General features: G+C 41.7%; 1 protein-coding gene across 2 annotated transcripts in view; it reads right to left on the bottom strand.

The window, feature by feature from the left end:
* LOC139063607 (oocyte zinc finger protein XlCOF6-like) overlaps positions 1-13921 on the bottom strand; it is a 67442-nt gene that overhangs the window by 50060 nt on the left and 3461 nt on the right. Inside the window, exon 1 of one of the 2 annotated variants that reach the window (XM_070545976.1) lies at positions 3099-3356. The exons of the other annotated variant lie outside the window; for it this stretch is intronic. The gene's annotated coding sequence lies outside the window, so the exon portion shown is untranslated. Of the gene's footprint in view, positions 1-3098; positions 3357-13921 lie in introns of those variants that run through there. 2 annotated transcript variants of the gene reach the window in all.

The raw sequence follows: 13921 nt of genomic DNA, 5'->3' as shown, positions 1-13921 counted from the left end.
AGTTACAGCCTGTCACACAGGGCCGTGCAGAGACCTTTGACGGGGCGGGTGCTCAAAGTAAAAAAAGGGGCACTTATAGAGCAATCCAACAAGTTAGAAAATTCAGATAATGGGACCCTTGGGTTCAAACAACATAATAAAAATATATAAATTAGTGTCATTAGTGTTAATGTTAGTTCATAAATAATAGTTTTAGTTTATAAAGCTGACTTATATCTAGAGATGTTACAACCACATTTTTGCCCCTGATCCGAGTCCAAGTTGTTTGATTTTTGATTATCGTCCAATACTGAGTCCTGTTCTGATACCAGGTGGTGATGCAACGCATTATAAAAGAAGAAATAGGTCGTCCTTCTGTCTGTATTTGTCATTTTGTTATTTTAGCCTGAAAAGGTCACTCATTCAGGAAGTACATTTAACAGAAATCAAGATACTTTATTGCTATTGCACAGGTGTACAACCAAAGATATTTTGTGCCTACTAAAGACAGCTCTAGTAAGAGGTAGTAAAATAAATGTAAAATAAATGCAACCACAGAGAGTTATCCAGTGTGATCTACAGCTATGTTAGCTGAGATCTTTTTCCTGTCAGGAGAAAATTCTTGATCCCATTCCATGATCTCACTGAACTTAACACTAAACATGAGAGCTCTGCTACCAACCTAACAACAACATCCTTTACACAAAGGCACCATCATCCCATACGTGGCAGGAGTCTCAGAGAAACTTAGAAGAATCTTTTCCAAACACAACATCCCGGTAAACTTTAAACCCAACAACACCCTCAGACAGAACCTGGTCCATCCAGAAGACAAAACACCCAAACAGAAGCTCAGTGGGGTCGTTTATGCAGTCCATTGTAGGAGCACTGTCCAGATGTTTACATTAGAGAAACTAAACAAGTACACAAGAACATAAAACAACACAGGAGAGCCACCTCTTCAGGTCAGAACTCTGCAGTCCACCTTCACCTGAAGGACAAGGGACACACCTTTGAAGATGACAAAGTCCGCATTCTGGACAGAGAAGATAGATGATTTGAGAGAGGAGTAAAAGAAGCTATCTATGTAAAAACATGAAAACCCCACTTTAAATAGGGGCGGGGCTTAGATTTCACCTTTCCAGTACCAATAATGCAGCTTTGGTCAAGGTCAGTTTTACTTACAGAGCGCATTTACAGCAGCAAAGCTACACCAAATCACTGTACAAGGTAAAACAAATCAACAATAAAAACCTAAAATAAGATAAGCACACAACAGTCACAATCTATGATAAAAACTGTTAAAAACTATTAAGATGCTCAAGTCAACCTGCATTAAAAGCCAAATCAAAAAAATGCGTCTTAAGAAGGGATTTAAAATGCTCTAGATTCTGTGTGGTCCTGATGTTGAGAGGTAGCTTGTTCCACAGTTTGGGACCAACCACAGAGAACGCTCTGTCGCCGCGAGTCTTGTGGCGGGTTTTTGGAACTGTTAAAAGAGCTTGAGAGCTGGACCTCATGGTTCTGGCAGGGACGTAAGCGGACAGCAGCTCAGAGATGTAAACTGGGGCCAGGCCATGAAGGGCTTTAAAAACAAAAAATAAAATTTTGAAACGGACCCTGTAAGAGACAGGAAGCCCAATGGAGAGAGGCCAGAACCGGGGTTATGTGATCCCACTTGCTGGTTCCAGTCAGCAAGCGAGCCGCTGCATTTTGGACCAGCTGAAGTCGGTGTGGGGAGGACTGGTCCAGGCCAGAATACAGGGAGTTGCAGTAGTCCAATCGGCAGGACACGAACAGGTGGATGACATGTTCGAGGACATTAGCAGGAAGGTATGGCTTCACCTTTGCTATCTGCCTTAAATGATAAAAACCTTATTGGACCACTGCACTCACCTGTCTGTAAAGATTAAAAGAACCGTCTAAAAACACACCAAGGTTTTTAACACAGGGTTTTAGAAAACCAGAACAAGGACCAAGAGGACCAACAGCGTTGTTTAAAAGATTAAAACTTTTTTTTGAATCTCATTCAGTTTCAGTCTAGGTCACATCTTCCTGCATCTAATCAACATGATGACTCACCATCAATAGAGGCTAACGACTCATCAGGAGATGAAGAGGCGGGGTACTCAGAGTAGTTTCTGCTCTTTAAATAACAACAGAAAGCTACAGCTTATGAGCTTGACTCTCCCATATTCCAGTTAGAACTGACAAAGCTCCTCAGAGGAGAAGTGAAATGTTTTAAAGAAACCAAAGAAGTCCAGTTGCCTTCATCTGAACTCTTTGGAGTAATAGTCAATAATAAAAAATACATAATAAAGTAATAAAACGTATATAATTATGCTCACATTCACTTTTACCATCTCTTTGTGGGAGGCAGAAAATTTATCATGTTTAACACTCTTATGACCATAAATATAACAAGTATTTTCTTTTGTTTTATGGCTTCAAAATTGTAATAAAGTGTAAAATGTTTGTAACTCTGCTCCTTTTTTCAGAACAACCTCACAATAATGCTGGAATGAAGCTGAATCATTTAGTAAACAGTTGAGTGTTCAAATAAAAACCAGTGTGACTGTAAACTGTCCCTCCTCATGTCACCATCTACAGAAATAGTCTTCTGGGACACCTGACCAACCAGGTGGGCTTTATTTGTGACGTTTCCATAACTTTATAAAAGCTGCTGTTGAAGATGATCAGACTGTCTCCTCCTTTTGGTTCTCTGCTCTCCCGTCGCGGTTCGCTCCGTTTCTTTCAGTGACGCTGCAAAGCTGGTTTCCCTCTAATAGCGATTTTTGGAGTAAAATGAATTACATCATGTGATACCTCGTTGGAAAGCTGGTTTTATGTATTTTTAGCAACCGTTTGAATTATTCTTATTCGATTAGTAATTCAGAAGTTATGACCCGGAGAATCTAGAGTGAGAAACATCCGTGATTCTTTGTGAGTTTCTTCAACACTTCAGGAGAAGTCTCTCTCATGTCTCATTTTCTGTCCCAGACATGCAGCTACCTGACTCTGCTCCACACACACTAACCACGGACTCAAACGCACGTAAACAAAAGCTCTGATATTAAAATCTATCCAGCTGACGTGAAGCAGGCAGAAAAAAAACTTACAGTTAGATGAACGTAGACTCCTGTCCGCAGGGAAAACACCGGTCTGTCGTCTCCATGGCTACAAGGTAGAGCGACAGTAAGGACAACCAATCACACGTTAGTATGATGCGGCAGAGCCAATCAGTGAGCTTGTAGGTGGGTCTAAGGGAAAATAGCCTTCAGCTTGAGGCGGCTGCCTCCGCATGGTCCTAGTGCCCAATTTGTATCACAGTACAAGTGCTGGCCAGTAAATTAGAATATCATCAAAAGGTTGAAAATATTTCAGTAATTCCATTCAAAACGTGAAACTTGTACATTATATTCATGCAATGCACACAGACCAATGTATTTCCGATGTTTATTACGTTTAATTTTGATATTTATAGGTGACAACCAATGAAAACATCAAATCTGGTATCTCAGAAAATTAGAATATTCTAAAGGCCAATGAAAAAATGTTTGTTTCTCTAATGTTGGCCAACTGAAAAGAATGAACATGAAAAGAATGTGCATGTATAGCACTCAATACTTAGTCGGGGCTCCTTTTGCCTCAATAACTGCAGTAATGCGGCGTGGCATGGACTCGATCAGTCTGTGGCACTGCTCAGGTGTTATGAGAGCCCAGGTTGCTCTGATAGTCGTCTTCAGCTCCTCTGCATTGTTGGGTCTAGCGTATTGCATCCTCCGCTTCACAATACCCCATAGATTTTCTATGGGGTTAAGGTCAGGCGAGTTTGCTGGCCAATCAAGGACAGGGATACCATGGTCCTTGAACCAGGTGCTGGTGGTTTTGGCACTGTGTGCAGGTGCCAAGTCCTGTTGAAAGGTGAAGTCTGCATCCCCATAAAGTTGGTCAGCAGCAGGAAGCATGAAGTGCTCTAAAACTTCCTGGTAGACGGCTGCATTGACCCTGGACCTCAGGAAACAGAGTGGGCCAACACCGGCAGATGACATGGCACCCCACACCATCACTGACGGTGGAAACTTTACACTGGACCTCATGCAACGTGGATTCTGTGCTTCTCCGCTCTTCCTCCAGACTCTGGGTCCTTGATTTCCAAAGGAAATGCAGAACTTGCTTTCATCAGAAAACATAACTTTGGACCACTCAGCATCAGTCCAGTCCTTTTTATCCTTGGCCCAGGCGAGACGCTTCTTGCGCTGTTTCTTGTTCAAGAGTGGCTTGACACACGGAATGCGACACCTGAATCCCATGTCTTTCATGAGTCTCCTCGTGGTGGTTCTTGAAGCGCTGACTCCAGCTGCAGTCCACTCTTTGTGGATCTCCCCCACATTTTTGAATGGGTTTGTCGTCACAATTCTCTGCAGGGTGTGGTTATCCCTAGAGCTTGTACACTTTTTTCTACCACATTTTTTCCGTCCCTTCGCCTGTCTGTTAATGTGCTTGGACACAGAGCTCTGCGAACAGCCAGCTTCTTTAGCAATCACCTTTTGTGTCTTGCCCTCCTTGTGCAAGGTGTCAATGATTGTCTTTTGGACAGCTGTTAAGTCAGAAGTCTTCCCCATGATTGTGGTGCCTTCAAAACAAGACTGAGGGACCTTTTAAAGGCCTTTGCAGGTGTTTTGAGTAAATCAGCTGATTAGAGTGGCAGCAGGTGTCTTCTATATTCAGCCTTTTCAGAATATTCTAATTTTTTGAGATACCAAATTTGGAGTTTTCATTAGTTGTCACTTATGAATATCAAATTTAAATGTAATGAACATTGGAAATACATTGGTCTGTGTGCATTGCATGAATATAATGTACAAGTTTCACGTTTTGAATGGAATTACTGAAATATTTTCAACCTTTTGATGATATTCTAATTTACTGGCCAGCACTTGTATAACAGTTTTGTATGGTAAAATCTGACGAACGACCGGAAAAAGGGCACTTTGGGCACTTCGGACAAAAGGGGCAGGGTCTCAAGCAAGCCCCCCCCCCCCCCCCCCCCTTGCACGTGCCTGCTGTCACACGACCAAAAACAACAGCTGCTGAGCTCAGGACCTTGTAGGCAAAACAGTTGAGGCCTGAAGGTTATGTAACTAGAAATAAAGATGAAGAATTAAGCACTGACCAAATTAAAGACGATACTTCATCGGCAGGGATTTACCCTCTGGTTGAAGTAGCTAACCCCAGATTCGGTGTAGGAGAGGACAATCGTCCGACAATATCTGTTTATCGACCTTGGACTCAAGACTGATACAGAGCAGGCAGCCAAAGGTTTGACCCCATATAATAATGATGTTGAACAATTCTGCTCTGATTTACACGAGTTGAGAAACAGCTTTGGTCTAAAGGGTCTAGAAATCATGAAAGTTGTCCAAACTGCTTTAGGGCACCGTTGGGGCAGGGTAGCAGGAAGGTATACAGGTGTTGATGCACAAGGGAAACCATTACCTGCTGGATCTGCAGATCTCACTACACAACTAGATGGTTTACTAGCAGTGTTGGGAGTAACACGGTACAAATGTAATTAATTACTGTAATGCATTGCTTTTTGCTGTAATGTGGTAATGTAAGGCATTACAGGGAAAGAAAATGGTAATATTTACTCGGTACAATTGTCAGTAACGTGGTAATTACAATGCATTTTTAAACCCAGAATCAAGATGTGGGTTTCCTAAAAATTCAAATTGCGGGAAGCCTGAAAAAAGATCCAGTATCCACATATATTACGTCATTTATGGACTCAGCTTTGCAGGCATTCTATGAGCAGAAAGGACGCAGCAGTAATGGCTCAAATACTCCAGCTGCATCCTGCGCACGGCTGCTGTTATATTCACAAAATCGCTCCACCAAAACAAAGTAATTTGTTTGCGATCGTTTATATCAGCCCATATCTCTGGTACTTCATGTACTTTTCAGCTGAGTTCATTATCTGTGCCCCAGTAATTTCAACTCATTGCTGCTGGAGCGCAGCGCATATTAAGCTTTTTTTTTTTTTTGCGTTGGGTAGATCCCTTTGGCTGATTAGTTAGAAACTAGGAAATCTAGGAAACAGTTTTTCTGGAAGACGGAGAAAACATGCAGCATGCAGGAAGGTTAGGGAGAGAAAGGGCAGGAAATTATTCAAATAAAATGAAGAAAACAAAACAAAGTGCTTGAAAACAAAAAGAGTAGGTAGATTTATCCTCAATACACATTTTTACCAGTGAAAAGCAATAATATATAAGCATTTAATATTTATACTAGTGATAGAATCAGATCACCCCAGAAGTCAGTCCCACATCCAGGGCCGTATCAAGGAATTTGAGGACCAAGGCAATTATAGGCTTGGAGCCCCCACCACCTCACTCCCTGCTCAATTAATATAAGATGGCAGAGTGCTGAGAGCACAGATTGTTGTTGCTTTTATTTAATAAACAATTATTTTAAAGCACTGTTATTATATCTGACTGTTTTTAACAGCAATCCTAGCTCAGATACCACATCACCTTCCACATATATGTCATGAGCTCACTGAGTGTCACATGACCAGATTCATACTGAAGTTGTTTTGGTGAAAGTAACTTAAAGTAATGGAAAAGTAGTGCAATGCCTTACATTTTAAAATCAGTAATATTGTAATGTAATGAATTACTTTAAAATGAGGGTAACAAGTAATAAATAATTAATTACAGTTTTGAAGTAACTTGCCCAACACTGTTTACTAGACAGGTTAAAGACAGCTTTCAGAAAAACAGCTGATTATTGTAAAATTAGTGAAGTTAAGCAGAAACCTGATAAAACCCCGTCAGATTTTCTAAGCAGGTTGGAACCTGTGTTCGAATACAATTCAGGCATCCCTTTTAATGCTGACGAGAGAGAAGCTTATCAGCAGGAATTTAAAAAGCCATTTTTGGACGGTTTGCTTCCCCCATTTCATACATTTGTAGAGAAATATTGGGTCCACAGACCAAGAGGTTCTGTTGCAGACACAGTGGAGAAAGCTACACACGCTACGAAAAACATGACCTCGACCAGTACAAACAACACATTCCTTAGCTCAGATGACACATTAGCATTTGCAGGATATCAGTCACGTTATGCATCAAGAGGCAGAAAAAATCCTAGGCCCAGAGGCAAAGGTAGAGGATTCTATAATGGCAGAGATATTAGTTGCTGGATCTGCCACAAGAAGGGACATCTAAGCCGTAACTGCATGCACAACTCATCAAATGTCACGGATGACAAGATTATTGATAACCCAAACAGTGTTAATAATCGTTATCCTGGGTTTCAGGCATGGCTAGACTCAGAGGCTGACATGGGATACAGTTCCAAAGCCAGATGACATTGTAACTGAGGGAGGAGGTGAAGATGACATGACCGTTGACATTTTTGCTGCACTCAAAAAATGGTCGGATTTCTCCAAGGCTCCCACATGCGTTATCTTGTTTAATGGAAAGCCTTATAGTTGTTTATGTGGCACAGGGGCCTGCAGAACGGTTCTTACATCAACTCCCCCTGAAGCTGCTTTCTCATCTGACAAGATTCTCATAAAAACTGCAGCTGGCCATGCAAAACAGCACAAATTAACAAATCCAGTAAATGTTTAACACAAAGTAACGTGAAGGGAAGCACAAGTAGCCCTTCTAATTGATCCTACCTGCCCTGTCAATCTTCTTGGTAGGGATCTCATGGTGAAAATGGGTATTTCAATTGTCTGCACACCTAAGGGCATGACTTCTGAAATAAACCCACCTGACGCACAAGACATATTTGTCTTAAAGGGTGATGGACCACCCTGCTATTGGTGGTCTCTGGACCTCACATCCACCTCTGTAGCTAAAGAGTTAACTAAGCTGGCATTTGACAAATCAAAAGAGAAGAATTATGACTGTTTTGGAATATCTCATCTTATGCCACCTGAGGAGTTCCATGTTACACTCAAGATACAAAAAAGAACCTGGACCTGACATGACCTATGACACTAAGTTCCACAAGAAGAGAGATTCTTCTATCACCCTCCAGCACTTGTATGTCACACCAACCGGGAATGCTGTTTGTTCAGTTATCTTGTCTCCGGAACAACGCAATCTCTCCCACGTCACACCCGCACATTTATCTATACTGAAAGAACCAAACCGCCCTTGGAAAAGCTTGGGTCATGTCCTTGCTTGTGCGATGGACACAGACCTTGATAATGATGACTCTGATGGCTGGAAGAGCAGTTCACTATCTGGTACATGTAGATTTACACTAGGCTGGAAGTTGAAGGTTTCTCCCCAAACACACCTGCATGAATGAGACGTCGATACGTTCCTGTATGCAACAGTTTTGGAGGACTTTCCTGAACTTGAAAATATTCCTTCTGACTTATGGTCCAATGGTCCTACGGATGTAGGATTAAGGATTGTTTACCTGTTCAAGTGCATGCAAAATCAAACTACAGACCACTAATAAGGCAGTATCCAATCAGCAAAGAGGCTGAAGACGGTATAATGCCAGTAATTCTAAGCATGTTTGAGCCAGGAATCATCAGACTTTCTCCTGAGTCAACATGTAATACTCCTATCTTTCCTGTTAAGAAAAGTGGCAGGAATGAGTGGAGGCTTGTACAGGACCTGAGACTCGTGAACCAGTCAATAGTCCGAGTGGCATCTGATGTGCCCAACCCACACACAGTTCAGAATCAGAATCAGAAAAAGCTTTATTGCCAGCGCTCCAGCGACCCAGAGCATAGGAACTTGACTCCGCAGCACAGCCTGACCAAGGTTACACACACACACACATGTAGACAAAACAGATACAGGCAGTCCACGAGAGCAGCCAGAACGGCGCTCATTTCATTTAGATTAAAAGGGAATTACATGAGGATAAATTGGGGGAGGGAAAAAAAGGCATACCAGAGTTACTCCCGGCAGGGCTTAGCTTTGCTATGCAAAAAAAAAAAAAAAACTGCCTCAAACATATAAGCACGAACATCAACAGTCACAACATGAGACTTCGATAGGGAGGCGGGGGGGCTGGGATCCTGTTTCCCAAGCGGAAGCAGCCATGTATGGTGCTCAGCCACTGTAGTCACATGTGGGAGGGAGATCTTGGGAGGAGCGCAAAGCACATTGACACCTGCAGGTTGATGACCTCGCTAGGCTGAAGTCCACCAATCCGAAGGGGGGGGGGGGGGGGTTCACAGCATCTGTCTGCATTCCTTCGTGGGGGTTTGTTGTTGGCATCTTGAAGGCTGCCATGGCGTCAGATTCGGATAACAAGACTTTGTTTGGGTCAGGCTGAGATAATTTTCCTCTCTGCCTTAAAGTCTGTAACTGATCATTCAAGTCCTCCACTTCTGAGCCAAATTACCCCAGACAAACAATGGTTCAGTTATTGATCTAAGTAACGCATTTTCTCAGTACCTTTACATAAGACTCTTGACATTGGTTCGGTTTCATGTTTAAAGGGAAAAAATTCACATTCACAAGGTTAGTTCAGGGGTATGCTAACAGTCCACATGAATACACACAAGCACTCAGGGCATCCCATGTCCAGCTGTGTACCTCCTGCACACACTCAGATGATACTTTATGTAGATGACATACTGATCACATCTGACACACAAGCTCACTGTAAAGAAAGCACATTACAGGTCTTGCAACACCTCTATGAACAAGGCCACAAGGTTTCACTCTCAAAATTGCAGTTGTGGAGACCTTCAGTGACGTATCTTGGTCACACTCTTTCCGGTGAAGGAAAAGCTTATTTAGATACTCGGAAAACTGCTATTCAAGACGCAGCTAAACCTAAAACAAAGAAACAAATGATGTCATTTTTGGGTCTCTGCAACTTTTGCAGAACCTGGATACCTGATTATGCATTCGTGGTGTCGCCACTTCAGATTATCATTTATGGCAAAGACCTAGCTCTATATGACTAAATCAGTTGGACTCCTGAGGCAGAAAAGGCTTTTGTGGAGTAAAAGAAAACTTCTACAAACAAATGTTGTTCTATCCTTGCCTGACTACTCCAAAGACTTTTTTCTCTCTGTGGATGCAGCAGAGAGGCACATGAAGGCGTTGTCTCTACATCGTTGTCGTAGCCACATATTGAAATAGTGCGCTGTGGAAGCCTGAACCCAGCTTCACTTTTACCTACTGACATGGATGGAGAACACTATTGCTGCAAAACACTCACGAATGAAATGATAAAACCACGTGTTGACATTTTAGACCAGGGTTGCCAACTTTTGAACATTTCGAAGAGTGAGACGGGGTCATTTTGTGCTCTACATTTTATTTTTTCATTTCTACTCTGTATGGAAGAGGATTAGAGCCACTGACAAGAAAAAAATGAAAGAAAGAGAATTCTTGCATTTTTCTCAGAATTCTGACTTTTTTTCTCAAAATTATGACTTTTAATCTCGGAATTCTGACAGGGAATTGAGGGAAAAAAGTCAGAATTCTCTTTCTTTTCTTTTTTTTTCTTTTCAGTGGCCCTAATCCTCTTCCGTACCTCTGACTTTACAGAGGGAACTGACCTTTGTTTAACACAATTTTTTTTTTCGTGAGGACAATTTAACATCCAACTCTCCTGAACTTCTTCACATTATCCATCTATCTATTTATCTATCTATTTATCTATCTATTTATCTATCTATCTATCTATCTATCTATCTATCTATCTATCTATCTATCTATCTATCTATCTATCTATCTATCTATCTATCTATCTATCTGCAGTAAAGAGTTACAGCTACATGTCACAAATGTCACACAGGAACTTTAAATGATAATTAATGTAATTATTTTTAAATGCCATCTAGGGGTGGGCAATATCATGTCATTCATAACATTAACCGTTATTATTTCCTTCCAAGAAAAACAATCTATCATGTTAAGCTAACTTCATGATGTACTTGCATCCATTAAACACAGGATTATGTTCATGTGGTCATCAGCATGAAGTTATTGAAGTTATCAAACATGGCTGCAGTCAGTTTTACTGTAATCTGTGTCTCTAAGTGTGTGTGCTGCTGTAATGAGTGGATGTCCCCACTGTGGGACTAATATAATTTACTCTATTGTATTATATTAATTCATATCAGCCAGTAGGGGGAAAAACGTTTGAGGAATTTTGGCCTTTCCAGGCTTCCGTACCAGTAACCTGGTTATAGAGGCAATGGCCGTGTTCGAGTTGAGCTGCGCCTCACCTGGAAAACAGACGAGAGCAGACGGAAGCAGCAGGGGGAGTGGCTGAAAGCCGGCGTTTAAGTCGGACAGATTTCCCTACATGTGTAGCTCACGGGTGACGATGGATGAAGATATCGCGTTAAGAGTTCATACTTGTTTAATTTTCAATTGTAATTATGGTGCCTGTTAGCAGCTGAAACACATCCTCATGTGCTTCTGGATATCATATATTGCATATGAAGACATGACTGTAATAATAAGTAAAGGTTATCAGCTGCAGGTTTAGTGTGCTCATAGGAAATGTGACAAAAGAACACAAAACATATTCCTCTTTATGGCCTATATAGTTGTCATCATCAACGTTACATGATTTACAGAATACATGTGACCAACTAACATTTCATGTTCTACCACCGGATGTTTGGATCAAAATATGAACCAATCAGATCTTAGATCAGGTGAGAGCCAGGCGTTTCCCGTCATCCCCTAGGTTTTGCAGCCGGTGGAGAGCAACTGCAATGCCTTGCTCCAAAATCTGCGGCCGCCTTGATCTCACGAGTATATCGTTGCCTACGTATGCATGATGTCAAAGCAAGTCGGCGTCAAGTTGGACACAAATCTAACCGGCATGCACTACGCGCCGATCACCGGTGATCGAATCTGCGCAGAGCTGGCTCATCTCGAACACAGCCAATAATACCTAGCTGCAGGCGCAGCCCCGGCCAAACACGCCCCATGTACAAAACACAGCCCCCGGCCAAACACACCCCTATGTACAAAACACGCGTGCATGTACGAAGACGAGAACTCGCATGCGTGTTGCAACAGATGGAAATGATGGTTCAGGTAAAGACAGATTTATATTTTTACAACTTGCGATGATTTTGTACTTCAAATTTGAACGTTTAAGACATAGTTTGTTAGCGCATTAGTGATTTTTTTCTGAAACACTTTTATATAGAGAATTAGTGCTGCCTCAACCTCCTCTTCTTTCATTGGGTCACTGGAGTTTAAATTAAGTGGATGAGAAACCCATGGAGAGGGCTCTGCATAAATGAGAGTAAAGTTGAATTTTAAACGCGTGAAAACTGTCACAAAGTGGCGTTAAAAGCGGCGTTTTGTGTCACAGAGCGGCGAAATAAGCTGCGTTCAATGTCCGTACCAAACGCCGTTTTTTACGCCACCCACACAGGGAACGCGTCTGGGATTAGGGTGACGTAAAAACGGCTTTCAATGTCCGGAAAAAACGTCGTATTTTACGGGCGTTCTACAAGGACCGTTAAGAACGGCGTCAAATACGGCGTTCTGGGAGAGTTTTTGCGACGTTTTTTTTGCCATCTCTTAACTAGATGGGTTGGAAAAGTGGCGTATTTTGATGGTTTTGGCTTTCCACAGGGGTGTGGCGTGAGAGCGTGTGAAGAGGGTCAAATGCGTGTGTCTCACGCTCAGTGCGTACGAGTTGGCAGCCTTGTTTTAGACACTCCTCAGCCTGACTATATCTCTCTTTATGTTGATGGTTCAGCTAAAAAAGATGCGTCTCGAAAAAACTTAGTTGGTTATGCAGTGACCATTCAGACATCAGTCATTGAAGCTAAACCATTGCCCTCTCATTGCTCTGCCCAGGTGGCTGAATTAGCAGCTGTGACTAGAGCCTGCCAGCTTCACTCAGGACAAGACATAAACATTTTCACTGATAGTATGTTCACTCTTCAGTGCACCACTTTGCCCAGATTTGGAAAAACAGAGGCATGGTCACCTCCACTGGTAAACAGCTGACTCACGCTTCAAGGATCTTGGAGCTTCTGGATGCTGTGCAACTCCCATGCAAGTTATCGCTGTGCAAATGCCCTGCACATCAAACAGATGACTCTGACACTACGAGAGGCAATAATTTTGCAGATAAAGCAGCTACGGCTGCAGCCTTCATGCTTCTCACCTTTGGAGCTTCATGTTACTGCTCCGAAACACTTTCTTATGACATCCTCCGTGAGACACAGACTTCTGTTCCTGATCAGGAACAGCGGACCTGGCTTAGATTTAAACCTGTAAATAGTGATGATGTGTTGCATGTAAATAACAAACCTAGTTTACCTAGGTCTTTGTTTCCCACTGCTGTTCTTATGAGTCATGTATCTCATGTCTCGAAGGGGGGGATGGCTCAGTTAATCAATAGTACATTCCACACTATTCATTTTTCTACTTTTGCAAATGACTATTGCAGAAAATGTTTAATCTGTATGAAAAACAACGCTCAAGGGTAGGGATGGGTACCTTTGACATTTGAATCGATTCGGTACTAATTCCCGGTACCTAGGAATCGATACCGGTACTTAACGGTACCAATTTTCGATACTTTTGAGTGTTTTATATTTTAATTCTCTTTAATAATTAACCCTTACCCAACGTTTAAATTTTCTAACGTTAAAGTCATTAGAGCACAAAAAAATGCACTTAGAAAGCTTCCTTTAGAAATATTATATAATATTTCATAATTCCCAATTTTTTTACATGAATTTCATCCTTGGCTTCAGCCCTAACAAAATATAATAAAATATGTGTGTGTTTCTCAGATTTAACCCCTTTATTGCCAGGTTTATTAGCAAAACCCGAAGTTTGAAAACTGTACAAAAAATGAAAAAATCAAATCATTTTTTATGTGTTATGTCCAGATGACCTTTTTTGTGGGTAAGTTGTCACAGCCTTGGAGTGTCACAAATAGGCATAAAAATATT

This window comes from Nothobranchius furzeri, chromosome 17 (assembly GCF_043380555.1).
Source record: "Nothobranchius furzeri strain GRZ-AD chromosome 17, NfurGRZ-RIMD1, whole genome shotgun sequence".
Classification (NCBI taxonomy): Eukaryota; Metazoa; Chordata; class Actinopteri; order Cyprinodontiformes; family Nothobranchiidae; genus Nothobranchius; species Nothobranchius furzeri.
The sequence above is the reverse complement of the archived record's forward strand: the minus strand, read 5'-3'. Positions and strand labels throughout refer to the sequence as shown.